Consider the following 24,284-nt stretch of genomic DNA (forward strand, 5'->3'; position numbering starts at 1 on the left):
ATATATTGTTCATGTTTGTGTTTAAAATATACAAAATTATTTTTTCTTATCTTTCATGCTTCATGGTTGTATTGAGCTTGGACTGGAAGTTGAGGAAAAATTAAATTATAACTAAATGAAAAGATGGACATAGTTGGTTTTTCTTTACTTACCGATCAAATAATAATTGTTGAAAATTATTACATTCGTTAAGGACTCGATCCCTCATCCATCTAGTATGCGAGTGATCACTTATATTAATTTTGAGTAACCTAAGTAATTTATACAAAAGATGAATAGCTTGTCATTGTCATTTTGATTGTACAAGATGGTTGTTTTTGATTACTTGGGGTATATATAACTAATGGAAATTAGAGTTGGTGCCTCTACGTAACCTAATTCTTATGAGATAATCCTTGTTCAAGACTTGTGAGAAAACGATCTTCCTATTTCGTGACAACAATTAGTCCCCACCATTTTCGACGTAATTCCTTATGAGGCAACTGTTTTCCATGATTGGGATAATAATGTTTGTTGTTATGATAATTTCATTACCGAAGATAGAAAAGAAAAAGACGATCATTAGTGGACAAGGAGCTAGGCTAATTAGCCAATCGTGTCACTTTAGCCCACACGAAAACATTATTGTCACAACTTTTAGATATGTTAGGTAGGTTTTCAAGCTAATATTTTGTTTGAGCTCAATATGGATTTATTTAATACACTAAAACCGGCAGTTGTAGCAGGTTTAAAAGATCAAACAATCAGCTACACACAAGGTTCTAGATATCTCTTGTGTTTTTGAAATTTTCATATCGAGACTTATAAATATTTGAACCATTTCAAATTAGTCAATTAGAAAACATTATATCACACTTAAATAAAATAAGTTAATTTACTTACTGAAGATACTAATGGTTTTGATAAGTAAAGTTTTCAATTCTTTTGCTATCCCACCTCCACTCAGGTGCAGTGAGTATGTCAATGAGATATTAATCCTTGGTCTTCACAACGAAATTCTAAGAAATCAACAATATGAACAGCTCGCAGGCAAGTAAAAATTTTAGTTGAATGTTACCGATATTTTACCGACATTGATAATTTCACGTATTAATGTTTTTATACAAATTTTCTAACATATATATATATATATATATTTTTTTTTTTTGAATTAGAACGTTATCTTTTTATTCGTCTTACATATCTATGATTTCGTGATGTCGGCCCAATAATTTTAGTAGTTGTTTACAGCTCTTACTCTGGGATGAACCAAACAGAAAAACACTTTAAACACCTGCATTAAGTAAGAGGTCCAAATCTCTTGACCAGGCTATGGACCGATTTAAGGTTACAAATTGGCCACCTTATTGAGCCATGTTCATTATTCAAAACGGTCTTAATGGAGTACACAAGTTCAGCTACCTGCCTCTCCTTTTCTTGGAATCACTCGGGTTGAATTAAGGATGATTGGCTGACTGGGGTTCATTTTTCATGTGCTTTTGTGGAAAGTACTTTTGATCAACGACACTTTTGGGTGCTTGTTTTGAAAGCACCTGTAGGCGGTGACGCATGTATAAAATTTATATTTTTGAGGCTGAGATATGAAAAATATATATGTGCAAAGTTATTTTGCTTACCCGTTGCCTTAACTCGAGTTTCTTTGAACTTTGAAGCGATCAATTGCCTAATTTTTATTTTTTTTAATGAACTTACGCTTTAAGTTGAGTCTAAATTTCTTTCAAATATTTTAACAAACATACGTTCTCTCACTTATTTAAGGAAAAGAACAAGTCGAGCAAATGCTCAACACAGAAACCGGAATGATGCGCAATTTTTTTTTAGACAGTTATGCAATATGAAGACCGAAAGGAAGAGATGTGCATTGTTTGTTGGAAAATTGCAACTAGAGAGATGGCCGGTGGGTATTATGTTTGTTTGACCAAAAATTTAAGTGTGGTGATTGCCTTGACTAGCCGGCACTTTCTAGATCTAATAACAAATGTCGAAACAACTAGAATCACTTGATAAGTTAACGTATTTTTCATATAAAAAAAAAATGCTTCTACAACTCTAAAAACACTTTTTGCCAAACGCTATCAAACATATATTTTTAAGGGCAATGATATAGGGCCTCAATGAGACCTAAGATTTGTGACCTCAAATCCTAGGTGTCATGCCATATAAGTAAATAAAAATTTATTTTCAATTCCATATAATATATCTTGCCACATCATACTATTTTAACACCAACTTTACCCTTTTACATTTCCTTTTAGATGTTAATTAGGGGTGAATCAATTACATTAATGAATTTAATTAGGTGAAAAAAAAAATGTCAGCTATTAATTATATATTAATTTAAGAGATATGTCTACAAATTCTTTGATCAATATTTTTCTTCATTTAATTAAATTATTTCCTTTAATTTTTCTTCCCAAATGGCATTAATATATTGAATTATGTGTTAAGAAATAGACGTTAACTTTTCTTTCCAAATATTGATTAATTTCATCCACAAAAATATAGCATTAGTTAATTGAATTTGAGAAATACTTATGTCTAAATTAAGAGGTACGAAAAAATTACATGTTAGCAGCCATTAATTAATATATGCAATCTAAATATAAGGGAAAGACAAACAAAAAATAATAAATTCAGATTTAACGTTTAAACCCTAGCTACATAAAGAGAAAACAATGAACAAAAGAATAAATACAATCATATGAATATGTATTTTTCACCCTATATTTTCAAAATTTGCAGGAACCTAACAAAGGTTGAATTCATATACATGTGTTATACAAATCTATTAATCAAATGTACGTGCAAATCTATTAACTGAGTCACATGAAATTTTTTCTACTCTTGATTGAAGAAAAAAAATTGTTGTTTAAATCTAAGCATGAGTGTAATGAAAAAAAAAAAATTAAAGAAAGCCAAATTTTTTTTTTTTTAGAAGAAAGCCTAAATAATTTAGAGTCATTAAATTTTTGAAGGATAAGATGATATTTTTCTCAATAATCATGCCATGATTTGACAAATAGGTGATTTGTATAGATGACATGACATGACACCTAAGATTGAGGCCACAAATCTTAGGCCTCATTGAGGCCACAAATCATTTTCCTTTTTTTAATTGAAATCACTTTAACAAATAGATTTGCAATGCGTCATATTAGGGTTTTGTTTTCCCTCAAGATTTTGCGTACCAAATAGAATTCGTGACTAAAGCGATGTCAGATTGCATACATAACCGTTCTCAACACTATATGGAAAGTAATGGGGAAGGCAAGCCATTAAAATGATTCATTAGTTCAATTTGCAGATTCAGGGGCCATGGCCATTTTGGAATTCAAGTCTTGGAAGCAAAGCAAGCAATAGTTGGTGTCATTTTCACAGGCAGTTTTCATGTCATTATAGCCAAAGATATTTCAGTGGATTTGGTGGGTGAGTGTGCAGCTCGATCAAATTTCACTCATTCACGACACTGTTGATGACCCCCCATCTCTTTGTTTTTGGTGATCGAATATAGTCCCTGTTTCTTCAAGCTTCTTTCTTTTTCTGCAATGCTAAGCTTTTGCAGTGTGAATTCAATTACCTAAGACTGGGGTACAAGTACAGTGTGCCAAATTTGAATGGAAACAGAACTAAAATCTAAGAAGAACACTGTTTAGTTGAGTGGTGATCGAGCGTGAAGACTTTTGCAGATGCTAAACCAATCCAAAGTTGATATTAAACAATGGAAAGTTTAGCTGCATTGATTGGAATGTTGCTCAAAAGTGAGCAAATGAAATTCTCTAAAGTCTTCTATTTCGATCCTTTCCCTTTCCCTTTATATTGTTTAGATTTTTTTCTTTTTCTTGTAGACCACCATACCTGGTTATGCACCCCACGCGGGTTTGAACTTGAGTTGAGAGTATGGTCATGCGCTTGTCAAGAAAGTAGAAGCTTCAACTTTCAAACAAGAATATTTTTGTTTTTTTGTTTTTTCTCCTTTTCCCCATAATATAAAACAAAAAAGAGAAATGAAACTCCTAGACATTTCTAAGCTGGCTCAAGGATTTACCTAGATATTTCCATCATCATATTGAACGTGAAGCCAACTTTGTTGCTCACATATTAGCGCACTGAGCATTGCATGGGCCTTTAGGCTATAGTGTTCTAGAACTTGATTCAGCATTTCTTGTTTTAGCTGAAATTGTAGTTGAGGATTGTACTTAATTTATATTATTAATAACATTATTGTCGCTTCTCTTATAAGATAAAATGAAAAAGGATGATGCATGAAGGAAGTCATTTTTTTTTAAACTGGAGGTTGATAGCACTAGATCAATAATCACAAAAATGGGCTAGATGTTAGAACAAATGTGGACCTATCATCATCTATTATTCAGTTTATAAATTGGATTGGAACTTTGATCATTAATAGGAGATGTATGACAAGTACAATACCCAAATACCTATTGAGACAATTATATTAGCTCATGGGTTAGGAATTCATTAGTTCGATTGCAATTGTAATCCAAATTAATGTTGCATTAGGCTTCTTGTTATTGGTGACTTGTTTTCTAAGAAACACTTTTATGGGAGGATTCTTAAGATAATTAACCAATATAAATAGATGGTTTGGTCCCTGCTCTCTCTCTGTTACAAAGCATTAAGTCCTACCCCATAGAAAGTAGCTTGATTCCAGAGCTGAGGAGAAGATCAACTTATGTTCGTTGTCAAGATCGTTTAGTGCTACTGCAATGGCTCCCAACACAGAAGAAGGTTAGCTTCTAAACTTTGTATTTTGGTTCATGTGGTATTGATTATTATTAAGTGTGTTTATGTTCTTGTGAATTGATCATGGGATTTGATTTGCTCATTCAGTCTAACAAATGGTATCAGAGCATTTAGGTTTTCACAAGTATAAATCGTTTTGAATTAATCAATTTTGGAAGAACCAAAATTTTAATTTCAGCAAAACCTACAAAATTTTACTCTAAACCTTGCTAAAGAAAAACAGGCCACGAATGGGCCAAAATTTTAGAGAGATCTTTTCGGCCCAAACCCGCAGGCGCTGACCTGGATCCAAATTTCATTCAGAACTCCTCTGCAGATGACCGTTATACCCTAACGGTCATATATGATTTGGGGATTAAGGTTTTTGGTCCGAGATTGAAAGTGCAGAGGATGTTCATATCCTCCATGGAATTCAAGAATCCAATCGCTGCGGATTAAGAGGCCGAACTGATCGATTGTTGTTTTTGGTCAAAAATTCATGCTTCCGCGATAAATTTTGCAGCAAAATTAAGTATGAACAAGGTTAGAGTTTTCTAGAAATCTTGTTTTAAATTCAAGAATGAAATTAATCATTATAGTGTACAAGAACAATAGAGGCAATCCCGGCGTGCACCTAGGCCAGAATAGATGGTGATCGGATGAAACTTAATTTTCAAGAAATTATTTTGTGATCTGATGGTTTTCAGAATGAGCATGTTTGAATATCTTGATGTTTTGATATGATTGTTTCACATGTTAAGAATTTGGATTAATTTCAGTTTATCCCCCTGAGGTTTAGGGGTGTCATCATTTCACCCTCTCAACTTTCAATTTTGAATTTTTACCCCCTAAACTTTCCAATTTCAATCAGCTGTATCCAATTTCTACTATTTTGTCCAAATTGGACGTTAAGTTTGACCCTTGAGGGCTAAAATGGTCATTTCAACATTTTTTAAAAAAAATTTCTGTTTTTTAGTTTTTTTTTTGTTTCTTCGTTTTTTTTTTTTAAATAAATTTTTTTTGTTTTTTGTTTTTGTTTTTTTTTTTTTCAACCTATACACCACAAGTTATAATAGGTTTATAAAAACAAAAAAATACTCTAGGTGGTTGAAAGCCGCTCGCTGGTTTACGATATTTGTGATATATCTCCGATAAAGTGAAGAATTTTAGGATATATCCTCAATAAAGTGAAGAAATATTTGTAAAAAATAATTTTACACTTTATCTGTAAATAAATATCTGTATATCCCCAATAAAGTGAAGAAATATCTGTGTAAAATCATTTTTGGTCTACGATATTTGTGATATTTCTCCAATAAATTGAAGAATTTTAGGATATATCCCTAATAAAGTGAAGAAATATCTGTGTAAAATCATTTTTTACAGATATTTATTTACAGATAAAGTGTAAAATTATTTTTTACAGATATTTCTTCACTTTATTGGGGATATATCCTAAATTCTTCATTTTATCGGAGCTATGTCATAAATATCGTAGATCAGCGAGCATCTTTCAACCACCTAGAGTTTTTTTGTTTTGTTTTTATAAACCTATTATAACTTGTGGTGTATAGGTTGAAGACACAAAAAAAAAAAAAAAAAACTAAGAAACAGAAAAAATAAATAAAATTAAATTTAAATTTTTTTATTTTTATTTTTATGTTGAAATGACCATTTTAGCCCTCAAGGGTCAAACTTAACGTCCAATTTGGACGGAATAGTAGAAATTGGACACGGCTGATTGAAATTGGAAAGTTTAGGGGGTAAAAATTCAAAATTGAAAGTAGAGGGGGTGAAATGATAACACCCCCAAACCTCAGGGGGGTAAACTGAAATTAATCCTAAGAATTTTCTATAATTGATGATCTGCGATGGTATATATGATATGACATGTTATTAAGTTAATCTCCCTGTACATGCTTGTTGTGCTAAAACTGCAGATTGAATAGAAACTTTTCATGGTCTGAGAATTTAAATGGTTGAGTGGATATGTTGCACAAAGCAGTTATCTGTCTGTTGTTCAAAATTCATTAAGATGAATAAAAGATCAGAAACTTGTGTTTTGCTTTTAAACTGTATATGTATATTGTCTTCCAAAGAAGTGTGAGTTATATGGCTTAGAACGTGAAGTAGAATTATGCATAATTTTGAGTTCAATTTTGGATTCTAGGGACTTTTCTTCTGTCATAAAGATGTTGATTGTCTTTAGAATAATATGAATTCACTGCTTGTGGCATAATGATTAAGAAATCTTCAGAATATCATGTTTTCTGCTATAAAAGTGATGCTTGATATTGATTACAGTTCTTGGGGCTAGAATTACATTATTTTCGTATTGTTTTGATTACAAGTTGTTTTGTTTTTTTGCTTGTGTGTTTATATGAACTGCTTTAGAATTAACACATGGATGCAGAACATCTTTTGATAAAACTTGTTTTGAGAACTGTGAAAACTAAAACTTACACTTTTAATTTTATTTTGCTCCCTAGGAATCACCTACATGAATTTGAATGACATCCAGATGCTTACTAGATCAAACTTTAAGGCCTGGAGGAGTGGTGTAGATTTCTATCTCATGATGCATGAAAATATGGACTTATGTTTTACTGATGTAAAGCCTTATGGAATAGATGCCAATTGCTCACCTGATGGAAAGAAATATTATCGAGATTGGCATAGAGCCAATTATAGAGCTAAGAATGTGATGAGGACTACCATGACTGATACTGTGAGGGGTAGCATAGATGAACTAGCCTTAGCAATTGACTATATGGATGCCATACCCGAGAAATTCAAAGAGAGCAATAAGGCTGAGGCAGCAAGGTTCTCTAAAGAGATGAATGAGCTAAAATATACTGGTAGTGGAGGAGTTAGGCAACACATTTTGAAGCTCACTGAGTTAAATGCTAGACTCAGGGATCTCGATATGGGAGTTAACTGACAGGACCAACCCCGAACTTCACCTTGAAATCCGGAGTGGCCCTGCGGGGCCCACCTTAGAAGAAATTCTACCCAAAAATTTGGCAGAACTTCCTCTAAAAGTGGACTACCCAAAATCCTGTAGGAAGACAGTTACACTTCTAAAATAATCCACCCTTATTCTTCTAGAGCCACCCTGCTCCCTATATCACAACATCTCCCATTTCACAAACAATTCTGAACTTAATAATATTAATCTCATAGGTTATCAGAGCAATCTAATGTACATGCGTACAAAAGAATCTAATACAAAATAAATGACCGATACTTTTATAATGCGGAAGCTTTGACAGCTATACCTCAACCCCATATACGCTCGACCTCAAGCTAAACTGGCTTGCAAGCAGGGCATTTAAAACCGAAGGGCCCAGGGGAAAACATTTAAAAACCGTTAGAGTGAGTGGACAAAAAATAAGTAATTTCGAATGTATAAGTAAAACTTAATGCTTTCCCAAGTTATTCTCTAAAATCTCGCATGCAGTAACAATCTTGAAAACACTCTTAATCATCCTCTTTATTGAAATCTCAATCACGTAACAAGAACATCTTGAAACCTCTTAAAATCTCATCCTCAATCCTTATAAAAACATCCTTTTCATGAGGCTCGTTTGATGACTAGAAAGGACTGCTGTCTAGTCATCTCATGCCATCTAGGAGGGACTGCCATCCAGATGACGCATCAGAATGGACTGCCAACCGAAATAGGAGGCGGTGGATAGAAGGGACTGCCGACTAGCCACAGGTAGTAGACGGGACTGCCGACTAACCACAGGTAGCAGACGGGACTGCCAACCAGGTGACTTATCAGATGAGACTGCCAACCGGGCTGTAGTCTGGAAGGGACTGCCAACCAGACTATTACCTAGAAGGAACTGCCAACTAGGTAAGATACGCATGCGCCAAAACTGGCATCCTTAATAAACTGAATAGCCTCCTCAAGAAACTGAAAATAACCTCAAAATCTTGAAAGCATCCTCGAAAGCATAAAATCAAATACTTTGTAAATCAATAAATGCTTTCAGAAAGAAAACTCAATCTAACTTCAAGGCTGATAAGTACGGAGCTCAAAGCTCAATAAATCTCGATAATTCAATCATACTCAAAAATTCAATGAAACATTCGTACTCGTGAATCCTCATAAAAACCGATATTCAAAATCCATAATTCTTATAATATTTTCTGAATCAGTCACTTCCCGAAAATCATTTCTCAACTCAATAACTCATGAATAACTATCTCAAAAATCTACTAAAAGCCCTCGGGAAGGAATTTCAATACTAATCTCGTAATTCATAAATAAATCTCGATAAACTAAATCTCATAAAACCATAAAACTCAATAATTCAAATTATAAATTAAATCTCAATCGGAAAATGCTAATATACTGCATGCACAATTAATTTAAAATAAATGTCCACTCACAGTACTATTTAGGCGACCACGCTACCAGTTTCCTACGTCGAGCAGTAGCTCGGCACGTCGCCCTGTACACAATTATAATTCGCGAATAACAATCCGGAAATTAAATACAATTCCCACATCAAATCCTCATAAATCAACATTTTCATTTCTTCTCCAATTTAACCCAAACTTCACCATTAGTACCAATTCATCAATTGAAGGTTTCTATGGCAAAACTGAGAGAAATCCGATAGTGGAATTTCTCATAAACCAATAACCAAACTATTGAACTTCCGGAAATTCTGATTAATATCCAAACCTCCTCCAATTTCCACCAAACACATATCCATAAATTCATAACAATATATACTAATCAATAGACCAAAACAACTCACCAGGATAGGCCGGACGCGCCCTCATGCGCCGCCACAGGCAGCTGCGCCTGGCCCACGCACCGTCGGTCAACCACCATATCTGGCTACTAAATTTTACCAGCATCAACAACTCAATATTCTAAGAATCTTTCATAACTGTGGCCAAGTCAGAAAATACCCCTAAGTGGCCGAACAATTAAGCAAACCGAAGTAGAGTAAAATTTTCTAATTATGCTTCCTCCACGCTGCAAATCGCTTCAAGATATTTGGGGAGCTTCAAGTACGCCTCAAGACGCTTCTAAAAAGCCTGGCTTTGTCGCCGGAGGTGGCCGGAATTGAGGTCAACGGTCACTTGCTACAGTAAACTTCTCGGCCTTGGTGCGCTATTTTCTGGCCAAGACGTCGTGATCTACCACTGTGGGGAGGTTGGGTACGGGCAGAGGAGTCCAACGGTGCCCGCCTCGCGTTCCCAGGTGGCCGGAGGAGGAAGTTGCAGGGGTGAGGCCGAAGAGAGAGAGTGATGCGAGAGAAGAGAGAGAAAACGCGGGGAAGGAGAGAGAGAAAGAAAAAGAAAAGTTACCGGCCAACAGTAGAAATTCAAATATATACTACTTACTGTAAACAGTAACTTTCACATTTTCGCGTATAACTTTTGCATACGAACTCCGATTTTTACGTACCACATATGCACACGCTCGGTTTAATGTCCACTACAACTTTCATGAAGAGAATTTTCTCAAATTTTGACCCGAACAAAAAGTCAACTTTTAGGGCCCCCTAAAATGTCAAAACAGAGCCAAAAATTAAATGTAAATGTTGTTTACCTATCGAAAGACTTGTAAACTGGTAAATTTAGGTTCGGGACGTCAGATTAAGGATGACCAACTTGTTCACAATGCCTTAGATTCTCTGCCACCTAGCTTCAATACCTTGAGAACTAGTCACAATGCACAAAAGGAGAACTAGACCTTGAATGAGTTAATAATTATTTGCGTGGATGAGGAGAGTAAAATGAAGAAAGAGAAGCAGCCCTCCACCTCTGTCAACTTAGTTGAGAAGCCAAAGAAACAGAACAAGCTCAAGCCTAAGAAAAAACTGCAGCAGCTAAAGTCAACAAGCTATTTAAGTTCAAGTACTACTTTTGTAAGAAAGTAGGACACATGAAGAATGACTGTACAGATTTTAAGGCATGGCTTGTGAAAAAGGGTTTAATCATTTAGAAACTTTTTCATTAGAAGTTAATTTTGTTAACATTGAACCTCATTCTTATTGGTTAGATAGTGGCAGTCCTTTACATATTACGAATTCTTTGCAGGTATTCATAAGGAAGAGGAAGCCAAGAAGTGATGAAGCTAACATCTGCGTTGGGAATGCATGGAATGAGGGTTGCAGTCAAGGCAGTAGGATCTTAACACTAGATTTGGGATTAGGAAATTTTATGGTTTTAGATAGTGTTTATTATATTGCCTCAATTAAGAGGAATTAGCTTTCAGTTAGTCTTTTGGTTAAGAGTGGATGTAATTTTTACATTGGTTCTAATGGAGTAAAAATTTTCAAGGATTCTCTTAATTTCTTGCTTGAAGATTATTCTACTTTTGGTTCTGGTGTTATTGTGAATGACTATTTTAGATTGAATTGTTCATTAAGTCAACAAGAAACTTTACTTCTTGAAAATAACAATAACACATCAAGCACAAACACCATTACTGGTGTGAAAAGAACCCTGCACAATGAAAAATCTGCATACTTGTGGCATATGAGACTTGGCTACATATCAAAAGATAGATTGAAAGTACTTGTGAAAAATAAAACACTTCCAGAATTAGACTTTGATGATCTTGAAAATTGTATTGAATGTTATACAGGAAAAATGACAAACTTAAGAAAGAAAAATGCCAACATAAGCAAGAAACTGTTGGAATTAATCCATACAGATATATGTGGACCATTTAGACATAAGACAATATGTGGAAATATTTACTTCATTATCTTTATAGACGATTTTTCCAAGTATAGCAGCTACAGCTACTTACTGTCAGAAAAATCACAATCACTTGAGGCCTTTAAAATTTTCAAAACTGAGGTTGAACATCAACTGGACTTGAAAATTAAGGTTGTGAGGTCTGATTGGGGGGGGGGGAGTTTTATGGCAAGTATACTGAGTAAGGACAACAAAATTATATCTGCAAAGTGTAGGCATAAAGGCTCAGTATACAACACCATATAATCCCCAACAAAATGGGGTAGCTGAAAGGAAATATAGAACTCTATTAAACATGGTAAGAAGTATGATGTGTACTTTTGGATTGCCAAAGATGCTTTGGGGAGAAGTTTTAAGAACTGCAAATTACCTTTGCAACAGATCTCCAAGCAAAGCTGTAGATAAAACACCATTTGAATTATGGTGTGGTAGGCAACCAAGTTTATACCATTGTCATGTTTGGGGATGTAAAGCAGAAGCAAGGATTTATAATCCAAATTTAGGAAAGCTTGATCCAAAGTCTATAAGTTGCCATTTTATTGGCTATTGTGAAAAGTCTAAAGGCTATAAACTTTATTCACCTCATCATTCACCTAGACTTTTTGAAACTCATCAAGTTAAATTTTTAGGTGAAAGTGTCTGCGATACAAATTTTGAGGACCTGTCTTCAGATTTTGAAGAAATTGTAGAAAATGTGGATAATATAGCAGCAATGCCAAGCATTCAAAATAATTTGTTAAACTCAAGATTGGCTCAAAGTCAAAATCTAGTTGAAGGTCAAAATGCTATAGTTGAAGGTCAAAAGGCTAATGAGCATGATTCTGAAATGGCTGAATTAGACTTAGGGCACAAGTGACTCAAACTGAACTACAAAATGAACCACAACCTGAACCTCAGCCAGAACCTGAACCTGAACCTGAACCTCAACCCGAGCCACAACAAAATCAAGTTGTGGAACCTAGAAGATCACAGAGAGTGAGAAAACCAAGGTTTGGAGGGGAGGATGATATTTATGAAGTTTACTTAAACGAAGTTGAGTCTGCACTATCTGATGACAATGATCCCACTAGTTTTAAACAAGGAACTGACAGTAAAGATTCTGATGCTTGGACTCAAGCAATGATTGCAGAACTTGACTCAACGTATAAAAATGGTATTTGGGAGCTTGTGAAGCTGAAAGAAAATCATAAACCTGTTGGCTGCAAGTGGGTTTTTAAAACCAAAAGAGATGCTAGTGGAAACATAGAAAGACATAAAGCTAGACTAGTTGCTAAGGGTTTCACACAGAAGGAAGGGATAGACTTTACAAAAACTTTCTCACCTGTTTCACCTAAAGATTCATTTAGAATCATAATGGCTTTAGTGGCCCATTATGACATGGAATTACATCAAATGGATGTAAAAACAGCCTTTTTGAATGGGGAGTTGGAGGAAGAAATCTTCATGGTACAACCTGAAGGTTTTATTGAAGTAGGGAAGGAAAATATGGTCTGTAAACTTAAGAAATCCATTTATGGACTCAAACAAGCTAGTAGGTAGTGGTATAAGAAATTTGATTCAGTGGTTTCATCTTTTGGATTTTCTAAGAATCTTGTTGATGAGTGTGTTTATCTTAAAGTAGTTGGAAATAATTTTATCTTTGGGCTAAATGCTGTTTAGTACCCTATGGTTTGTGCTCAACATCGATTCAGTCCCTCGACTTTCAATTTCATCAAAAACACCCCCACAATATCATCTTCTCATCCAATAGGTTCCTTTGTCGGGATTCCGTCCAATAGAACCGTTAAGTAGCTGATGTGGCATGCCAACTCAACATTAGGTGGGGCCCACATGGAAGTAAAATTACAAAACTAACCCTCACTCTTTTTCTAATCCATATTACCCCGAAGCCCCTATTACACAGCCTCTCCAAAACCCTTTTGTGTTCTTCATGTTCTTCCCCAGCTATAGCTGCATGCGCCGGCAGCATGATCTAATGCCTCCGGTGAACTTCGAAGTCTTCTACCTCCCTCAAGGCCACGCCAAGCACGCCCAAACCCACATTGATTTCCCCGCCTCTGTCAGAATCCGAGCTCTCAATTTCTGTCGGGTCATCGGAATCAGGTACATGGCCGACCCGAAAGCCAAAACCAATGAGGTCTCGCTAAAATTTGTCCGGTCTTTTCCAAGAGCAACGAGCCTTTTGCTTAGGACGAAGGTTCTGTAGACTCTAATGGGTTCTCGGTTCTGAGGTACTTCGCAGAGATTGCTGGAGGGTTCGTCAGAATTGGTGACGTCAGAGTGGAGCCACGACGGTTCTGGAGCCTCGTGTTGCCGTATTCTGGGTTCTCGGTGTTTCTGAAAGATGAAGAGAACAAAATGAGGAGAAATGATTTTGGAAATTTGAGTTCAAATGGGAGGCATGAAATGGAATATATATTGCTCAGTTTTTTCACTCAATGTGATAAGGGGAAATGCCTAGGATCAGTTATGGTGCTACGAAGATTATGGCAAAGGTGAAAACTAAGCAGGTGATTGATAATATTTGGGAAAACCCCATTTTCCTCCTTAATTTTGGTTCATGAAACTAAAACTGTAGAAAAAAGAAGATGGAAGAACCAAGTTATTTGAGAGGAAAGGGATGCCTTAATATCCAAGGTGATTCAGTTAAGTTACATAAATTTTTTTAGAAGGAATCTGACTGGAAATCACCATAGTTGAAGAACCTCTTGTCTTCATTATACCTATTCTTCTTTTGTTCAGTTTCTGTTTTCAAGAGACAGCTCGAGTGTGTGAACAAAAAGAAGAGAATCCAAAAGTCAACTTCTCTCTTTGAGTTGAGAGGGGGCAGAGGAAGAGTAAGTCTTGAGGCTGTGGTAGAGGCTGCTACTCTTGCGGCGAATGGGATTTGGAGTTAAGCTTAATGGGATTTGGAGCTGTGATCTGAGTTAGAATAGAGCCAGGGTTAGTTTTGTAATTTTCCTTCCATGTGGGCCCCACCTAATGCTAAGTTGGCATGCTGCATCAGCTACTTAACGGTTCCATTGGACAGAATCCCGACAGAGGGATCTATTGGACGAGAAGATGATATTGTAGGGATGTTTTTAATGAAATTGAAAGTCGAGGGACTGAATCGATGTTGAACACAAACCACAGGATACTAAATAGTATTTAGCCCTTTATCTTTCTTATCCTGTATGTAGATGACATTCTTCTTGCTAGCAGTAATGTAAAATTGCTGAAAGATAAGCTTTCTTGTCAAGTAATTTTGACATGAAAGACCTGGGAGAAGCATCATATGTACTAGGAATTGAGATTAAGAGAGATAGGAAGCAGGGACTGTTGGGATTGTCTCAACAAAATTATATTTCAAAATTTTTGAAAAGATTTGGAATGGAAACCTGTGCTAATGGTGAAGTTCCAATGTCTAAGGGAGATAAACTAACCAAGAATCAGTGTCCTAAAACTGACATTGAGAAAACTGAAATGGAGTCAGTGCCATATGCTAGGCTAGTATAGCAAAAGACTTCATTGATCCTATTAAACATATCATACAGAGGATGTCATTCACCAAGTAAAAACAGAAGATAATTAACTAATAAGAGTTTCCAAACAAACATTGCTTACTTTATTTTCTTAATGAGCACCAAACTAAAGACTATCAATGGACTCTTTACCTCAAGATTGTTAAGAGTCCCGCCCACTACATATACGATTAATAGAATTCAGTAAAAATTAATATGTACAAGGATCCCTAGGAATGCATTTATGTTCTACCGTTCTTTTTTCCATCATAGCCCTTGGGCTTCTTTACACTTTTCCACAGGCATATACAACGACAAAGAAATACATGTAAAAAAATGAGAGCTTCTTTACACTTTTCCACAGGCATATACAACGACAAAGAAATACATGTAAAAAAAATGAGAGCCTTGATAGTTACCAACACCAACTTTTGTAAGCCCAGGAAGATAAAAAATGTCAAGTTGATAACTGCCAGGAATCATTTGTTATGTCAGTAGAAGAGAAGAAGAAAATGTGGTAATCACAATACTATTACTCTCACAATCTGTGACTAGGTCACTCATTCAACAATGTGGCACACTTCATTTCTAGTTATACTAGTTTTGGAAATCCTGAAACAACCTTCCATCTTATCTGTTTATCAGTTTAAGAAATGTGATGATATGCAAAACTTGAGTAGATTTTCCTAAAATTGTAAATGACATTTGAAACAAGATTGTCAAATCCAAGTCAAATTACTGTGTTAACAGTCTATGAATACCCCCACACGTTCTTTCTCATTCCCATTTCCAAAGTGCAGGATGCAAAATAATTAAGTACAAGCAAACAAATCAAGTACCCGTTATCTTACCATCAGGAGAATATATGCTAAGATGAATTGGAACACCGGAGATCTTTTGCTACAGCCAGTTTCACGAATTGTTTAGTCTGAAATTTCCTTTATTACAGCAGTTGTACATACATAATCAATATTGGCATGTTAGTCATGTGAAGAAAATAAACAAGTAAACAAAAAAGATTAATCAAGCTACTGATTTTCATTTTATTATTCATTGAGATATACTTTGAAAGTGTAATATGGAAACTTTACTGATATGGAATAAAATTTAAATAGAATTGAAACATAGCAAAGTATATTCAGATGAGCAAAATCAGGAAAAGAATAAGCAATTATCGAAATCTGTGAACCTTTTCCTTGGAAGGTGGAGAAACTCCTCATATTCTTTGCTGCGTTCGTCAATCTTATGAGGCTGGAACACTAGAGGATGCCGACTAACAATTCCTGCAATTATTTCCCCATGTGTCATTTCCCAAACATCCAAGAAGAAACATCACCATAAATGAAAACATCCCAAAAATGAGTGGCAAGAACAGCCAAAGACTAGCATTTGATATCTACATGACTAAACAAATTAATATGGCCACTCTATATCGACCAAACCAAGCCCTCACAGATAACTAAGAATCTTATCAGAACCACGGGGTAAGAAGTCCTTCTCGACAATGCTCTCCAAGACAGAAGACTTCCTTGAATTCGACCCCACAAAACCAAAACACAAGTAAACAATATCCATTAATATCACAATAAATTCATTCTTCATGAATTTTCTTCTCAAATACACCTTTCAAATTAATACACATGCTTCAGCTAACATGAGCAAAATTCCACTTCCACCAAAATGCATAAAAGGCAATTTGCTTCCGCTACACAGCACAATAACTAAAACTAGTCTAGCGTCTAAAAACTGGTCCAGAATTCAATGAATATGTGATTAAGCACAATAATCAAGCATGCAAGATTATATCTAACATTGATGACTACACTTTTGCTTTAGAAATGCTCATATTCTTTCGCTCAAAATGGATCTATTTTTGAAAACAAGCCATCTGAGTATGCAAGAAATTGCAAGCCAAGTTTAATTATATAAAAAACCATATATTAGTCTGAAGAAGAACCTATTCAGTCTTCCAACAGGAAATCGTTCCCTGCTTTCTGTTACTACAGGTAAATAATTGACCTGTCAAACAAGTGATGAGCAGCAAGGCATGCCTCCAAATCTTACTAAAGTATGTCTTGTAGGCTTGCAGCAATGCAGCATAGAAATAACCATCAGAACCCAAGCTATAAAAGTAAATTGGACACCAATATTTATCCTTTCCCCACCACTGACATACCAAAGGTAGAGGAAGCAACTCATAGTACACTCTGTAAAACAGACTATGTTAGGATTTCTGATAGCTTGAAAGCTATTTCAATGCTTCTGCTTAACACAATAATCATACTCTCTATCTTCATCACTAAGCAAATTATGCAATAGACTTCAATCAAGCAAAGCATTCACACAGCATCTACTAAGAACTAGGTTATCCAGCTGACGAAAGCAGAGTCTGAATAGCTGGATCAATCAGAGAGAAAAGAGAAGGTGGAGGAATGAATCGGGAGCTGACCTGGCCACCGACGGCAGTGATGGAGGGAAGCGAGTCCCAAAGAGTAGGTAATGCGCGGGTTTCGCCGTGGTCATCGAGAGCTGTGCAAGCTCTTTGGATTTTGTTGACCAGCGAGATCAGGTTCTCCATCCAAAACTCAGCGGTGACGGAGGCGGGGTGGGAGTCAAATTGTGTGGATATGAGCAAACGTTCATGATTCAGAAAAGGTAGATCTGCTATGGGGATTGGAAGAGGGAAATTTCGCGAGAGAGATGGCAAGCTATGAGTGTTGGGCGTCTGAGAAGAGAGAGGTTTCGTTTTCAATGAGCACCTTTATTTCGTTTCACAAAAAAAAAAAAGTGGGAAGTTTAAGTTTGGCGAAAAAAATTGAGCGGGCGACACAATTTGATACCACCTCCATTTGTGGCGCACAACTAATGCATGCAGTAAATACTTCATCCTCATTTACGGCATGCAACCAAAGAATGCGGTAAATTCCTCTGTGTAATACTATATTTATGGCGTGCTACCAATGCAAGCTATAAATAACTCAGGACAGATCTGCACACTTTTAAAGCACACTGTAAATAACTTTATAGACATTAATTGCACGCCGTAAATGATCAATTTTTACGGCACACATGTAGGCACGCCATAAACTTTAGGTGGTAAAAGCCTAGATTTCTTGTAGTAATTGTCAGAATAGTATTCAGAATGATTGGGTTGGGTAATTGTTATCACAAGTACTCTTTTCAACCTTATTATTTGTGGTGTTGGTTGCTAGAGTGTGTTACAATCGATTGTTGAAACATAAAGCATTTAGTTTTGAGCACTTATGGCCCTAACAAGGCATAAGGTTTGAGACTAGTATAGGGTTGCTAAAAACTAAGTAATCTTTCTTCTTCTTGTTTTTGCTTAGGGTTTGACTACTATTTTATGACAATCAATTTAGCTTTCTTTTCGACCTCTTAATGCTACATGGAAATCTGACAAAACATTTGAAGCATCATTTGAATTAATCATTGTCATTTAATATGATTTTAAATTTGTGTGGAGAACCTTGAATTCCATGGTGACCCTTGATGCGATGCATCCCATCTTTCTATCTATCTTATTTTTGTGTCGTAGTTAGTTAATTTATTTATCATTTATGAAAATCCAAAAACATTGTGATTTTTCCACTACCACTTATTTGTAAATCCATGTGGGCGTGAGCATTACAAGCACTTTTGTGTGTTTCACGGCCCTATCTAGGCATTACTTGGTGCAAGGCCGTCTATGTGACTTTGTGTGATGCAAAGTCATGCTTGAATGAGGCTCGGTGCCTTGTTTAACATTTTTTTTTTATAATTTGTTTGTGCAAGTGATTTTTGGTGACCTCGCTAGCTCGCAATCCCCGAGATACGATAAATCAGGACGTAAATACTTCCCATCTTTGATGACCGTGTTGATTGTTACGCGATAGGCGAATGAAATAAAACTCAAATCAGTGGCATTTGAAGTGACATCCAAACTTTTCCAATATATCTTCCTTATAATACAACACAAAGTGGAAAACTGTTGTGTGACATTTTGCAAGCTACACTCAAACAACAGATATAACTATTCTGTTGTTACAATGTAGTATAAATTTGGAGCCAAATTTGAGTCAAGGTAAGAGGGAAATCTGCAGCTCATTTTGTTTTTCATTCACACAACAAATCATTCTTGTAAATGTTGTGCAATGACTTTCTAGCTACAAACTTTTGATTTATAATATCCTTGTATGATGAAAGTTCCTTAAACGTGTTGTATGAAGCAATTTCCATCAACACACGACGGAAATTTTTTTTTCGTTGTCTGAGAAGGGTCGTCTGTTGATGTTTTTGGCATAGTGAATGCACTAGGAAACCTTGAACTGTTTACAAACCAACGTAAAGAGCTTTACAATCCAAGAGTTATTTATTCCAGTTTTGCTTGATGAAAAGAATACATTTTACAGAAATGGAGAAACAAATCCCAAAACCTGCGACTTGCATCGACTGAGAAGCCAAAGAACCAAAACTGGATACAATTTTTTCCTTTTTTTGGATACTTGGTGGATCAATCTCGCTGAATATAAAAACGCAGAGTAAACCCAACTATACCAGAGGATGAACCTCCCCGTCCTCAGCTAAATACAGTTGTAACTACAGTTGAACTACAGTTGATAAAGAAACCTTAGCCAAATATACACCTTCATCTTCCCATGACTGATGGACTTGAACTAGAAGACTATGTCTTGATACGGATTATAGTGCCTCTTATTGAACTCCAATACACTACCATATGTGCGATCAGCAACCCCAACAAACAAAGCTTCAGAGTCAGGGCTGAAGGATATTCCGGCAATCTCACCAGACAGATCAATCTCTTGTCCCTTTGCATATCCGGACTGGGTATCAATGTTGTGAACAAAGTCTGCTGGCTCAGCCATGGCCATAAAACAAGCATCAGAGGTGAATTTTATAGCTCTTATTGCTCCCATTCTTCCCTTCAACACGGCTAGGGACTATGACAGGTTCCTTATGTCCCATAGCCTACAGGTAGTGTCTTGGTTCCCAGGAGCCAAGATTCGTCCATCCGGGTGCCAATCTGAAGAAAAGCAATAGTCTAAGTGCCCTTTGAGGCCCCCAACAGCCTATACAAAGTAGGAAATATATCAGAACTCTGCACATTGTCTGCATAAAACAAATTATATAGGCAGAGAAATAGTGATGGGACTTACTTTACCAGACTGAGTCTCAGCAATCAAACAGTCTGCACTATCACCAAGTACTGCGAGCAGCTTACCATCAGGACTAACAGAGGTGTTCTACCAATAAATAACGAAGCCAACATTGAGCAAAATGGTAAAGAATAACCTAACTTCAGAATAAATTTAAAAGGGGAAAAAGAAGAAGAAGTTAGGTTTGTATAGGGTACTCACATTTACAGACCACCCGAAGGAGAAGCGATTTAGGCAAGCAAACTTTTCAATTTCAAAAACTCTAACTTGAGCATCATCATTTGCAGTCATTACCCTCATTGAGCCACTACACAGAGAGCATTCAGTCAAATTAAGTCAAGTCGAGCAACCTGCAACCCTTTCTGGAGGGGAACTTACGTTGGGTTTTGAAAAATATCCACTGCATTAGTGATGGCATTCTCATCTGTTGTTAGTTTTGAGCAGAAAGCAACTCCAGGTTGTTTCATGTGCTGCTCCAAATAAATGAAAAATAAGAAATGTGAAATAAATATTCAATTGATTCATTAGTCGCAAAGAAACATTTGTTATAACACCAGCCTACCTTGCAGATTAGTTCACCTAGGAAGCCCCCAGCAACCAACAAATTTTCCTTGACAGCCATAGTGCTTATCTGCACTCTAGAGAGTGGTCGTGCCAACAACCCTGGCCGTTTCTGTAAGAATATACCAACATGAATCACAACATCCTTTTAGCCTGGATTTCCGGAGTAATCAGTCTAGCATTTAATACCTCAGTAGGTACAATTGGTTTAGCCACATTGATTACTTCGATGCCTCAACTGTGCAAAGAGTTCCAATGCATCACAGAAAAGTTCTGCATCAGGTAAACATCATGCCTTGATGTGGCCCATAACAAGTTCCTTAGCTGCACAAGAAGAAAGAAACCAAGTTGAGGGACATATTGGTAAAACGTTTCAACGGACCAAAAGCAGCAAATAAAATCATTTCATCAGTAACCATATCTTATGCAAAGTATGCATCTCTCAGCTAACAGAACTAACAATGTAATGCACTTCGAAGCAACAATATATAGGCCATTCAAGTGGGCACATTATCTATTCATGAAGTATATATGTTATGAGCTTCACATCATGTGGCATTCTATTCCATTATTAAAAAAGCTTGTACCGAGTAATATTTAATGCTCTGCTAAAACAAGATATGTGGGCCATTTTTTTCTGTGTTGATGCATACCCAAGACCCAACAACGAGAAAATAATTACTAGCAAATGAAAGAGCAATGCCATTTTACTAAGCACCACAAGAATGAAGTGAAAAAAGTAAGCACCAAAACCCTAAACCTAGAGATCAGTAGACCACAAGAATCCCAACCAAGAAAAAAAAAAAAAAAAAAACAGACGCCAATTAAATGTTACTTCAAAGTTTGGAAGCTTCATATATAGTTGATGAAAAACTTAAACTTTGATAGACAGAGAGAGTAAGACTCAATTCTACTGCCCTGAAGTGACAAAGATAATTTATGCATAAGAATTTTGTTGGCTGTACATGAATACATTTTATCAGAGACATGGAAGACTGCAGATTTCTAAATTAGAGGGTCTTTAGACTTGCGGGCTTGTAATGAAAACTTCATCCAATCAATGTATATGCCTCCTACCATGAAGTACAATTGATGCAAAGCTACAACATGATCACTCTCCACGACTCCCTTGTTTTTTTTGTTTTTTTTTTTTTAAAGCCTCCCAAGTAGTTAATAAATCCAAAAGACCCAAAAATATGAAACTTACATGGCACACCATTACAATTAAAAAAAAAAAGGAAAAAAAAAAAATCTACAACAGTACTAGCAGATAGAAGCCAACATAAACTCAGAATGGAAAATTAACTAATGAGTCAGAGAAATGCAAACGTGAAGTCCTTGATGGCTGCAAGGATCCTCATGAAAATTAAAGTCTAAGAAATCAAGGATAATGCTAATAGGTCCTATCTTATAGAACGCAATAACACTACTTCAATAACAGGAATGGCTAACTTGCTACAGAGGTCTCTTAAATGCTCAGATATTCTCCTATCATACCATATAACCAAAGTCACGCCAGCTGCTCTAACTCCACCCTGCTTAAAAGCTGAAATAAAGAGAGCAACAGTAATCCTAAAAGCAATATAATTATATTTAAGAGAAGCAGAAACAATATAATAACAACCAAAAGCAAAACTCAAGGACCAGTTACAGAAGTATATAGTAACAGTGAGTGACTAAAAGAAATGGCATGAAGGGGAGCCTTCACACATCTACCATAAAAGATCCAATTAATACACCCCAGCTTGATGCCATTATGTGGCCATCACAGTTCAAACATTCTATGCCTATGTCAGTGCGCAAAAGCATATTTATGTGCATGCATCTAAACTAGTATTTCAGGAGCAATCAACTTTTTCGAATGTCCTAAACTGTGCTGCAGGCAAAATGCCCTCTAAGACACAAACATAATGTTTGCCGAAAAATAATTCTTAGGTTTTCTTATTAAGTTTAGCAGCGATAAAATTCTACACATCAAAGATAAGTTATGTCATGATGGTCACCCTTCACCTACGATTTAGGTAGGTAAATTGATTACGTCGAAGATTTATGCAAGATCTAACAAAGACAGAATTTTGGTGAACTTCATACCTTCCGGTGAATGATTGAGGCACAGAACCATAATCATAAATTAAGATATCCATCACAAAGGATATAACAATTTTTTTATAAGACCTGCAAAACTACCAAACTATTGATATACATAGAACTAAAGCAAGGAGCAGCTATATATTAAGGTTATGACTGTATTTGTATCTAGCAGCAAGGCAAGAAAATCAAAAGAAATCTAAAATCAAAGTTTTTGCGGACAACATGCCATCTATATCAATTATATGACATATGCAGCACCCTTCATATGAACTACATGCAAGGACTTGCATAATGCAAAGTGAAGGTATGCACTACATATGAAACATCACAAAACTTGCTTACAAATTGAATGCAAGGACTTGTTCGTACGACACAAATTGGCTAAGAAGATGAAGGTATGCATTGCGCACCACTACATATGAATGAAATTTTGAAAAATGAAATGGAACATCACAAAAATCCTATCCGTTTAATTCCAACAAAATCAAAGACTAATTTTCTTCAAAATCATTTCAAACTGTTATGAGTCATGATCTCTACCTGAAAATGCACAATTGTCAACTTCACAAGCCTTGTGTTGTATTGGAAGTCATAGAAACTCCTCCCCTTCTCCACTTGCAAGCACTCCTATAAGATTAACATTCACAAAAGTTACTACACAAACCAAAACAATTGATCCGGCTGAAAATGAAGGCCACTCATAAGATCCAAAGGTATACCTTCTCGAGGTCTTGACGAGGCCGCCCGAGGCACTCATAGTTCTGCTACTGCTTCAATCGCGCTTCATTGTACTTATCTCTGGTGAAATTAAGCCTCTCCCATGGTATTTCCTGTATGTCTTTTCCATTTCTAGCTTCCAAAGCCGAAGTATCAGTCTTCACCTTGCTCTGTAACTCCCAAACATCGCTCAGCTCAGCTCAATTTCTCAAAATCAAGTAAATTATGTTCATGAAAATTGAAGAGAAACAGTGAGGCGTTACCGAATCAAGGTCGTCAACAAAGTCGTCGGAGTCGTCGTCTACGACCTTGCGGCTTCGCCGTGGGTGGTTATCAGCAAAAGCGTCGCCACTTGAAGGAATCAACATGGTCAAGATTCTTCCTGTATGGATGCAATAGCTTTTTGACAGACAATTAAACTCTTTTAGTGGAAGCAGATCATCAAATTCAATTCTATATGTTGAAGCAGAAAATGAAGATGGTGAACAACCTTCGGGTCACAGCCCAAACTGGCTGTCTTTCGAGTTTGGGCCACAAGAAATCAACTTTAGTGGAGGTGACGGCAGTGACAGGGAGTAGTTGAGTGATGGTGGAGGTGACGGCGCCGGGGAGAAAGCCGGAGCTGGAGGCAGCGGGCGATGAGGTTGACAGAGGTGAAGACGGAGCAGAAGGAGAAGGAGACGGCCAAGTTGGGGGCAATCTGATGCAAGACGCATCGGAATTTGGGGGAATTGGGGAGGCTGAGACGGTGGAAGTTGTG

General features: G+C 36.2%; 1 pseudogene; it reads right to left on the reverse strand.

The window, feature by feature from the left end:
- Positions 1–19,287: 19,287 nt before the first annotated feature.
- Positions 19,288–24,037, reverse strand: LOC112176888 (annotated as a pseudogene).
- Between the last annotated feature and the right edge of the window lie 247 nt (positions 24,038–24,284).

This window comes from Rosa chinensis, chromosome 7 (assembly GCF_002994745.2).
Source record: "Rosa chinensis cultivar Old Blush chromosome 7, RchiOBHm-V2, whole genome shotgun sequence".
In the NCBI taxonomy this organism is placed as follows: Eukaryota; Viridiplantae; Streptophyta; class Magnoliopsida; order Rosales; family Rosaceae; genus Rosa; species Rosa chinensis.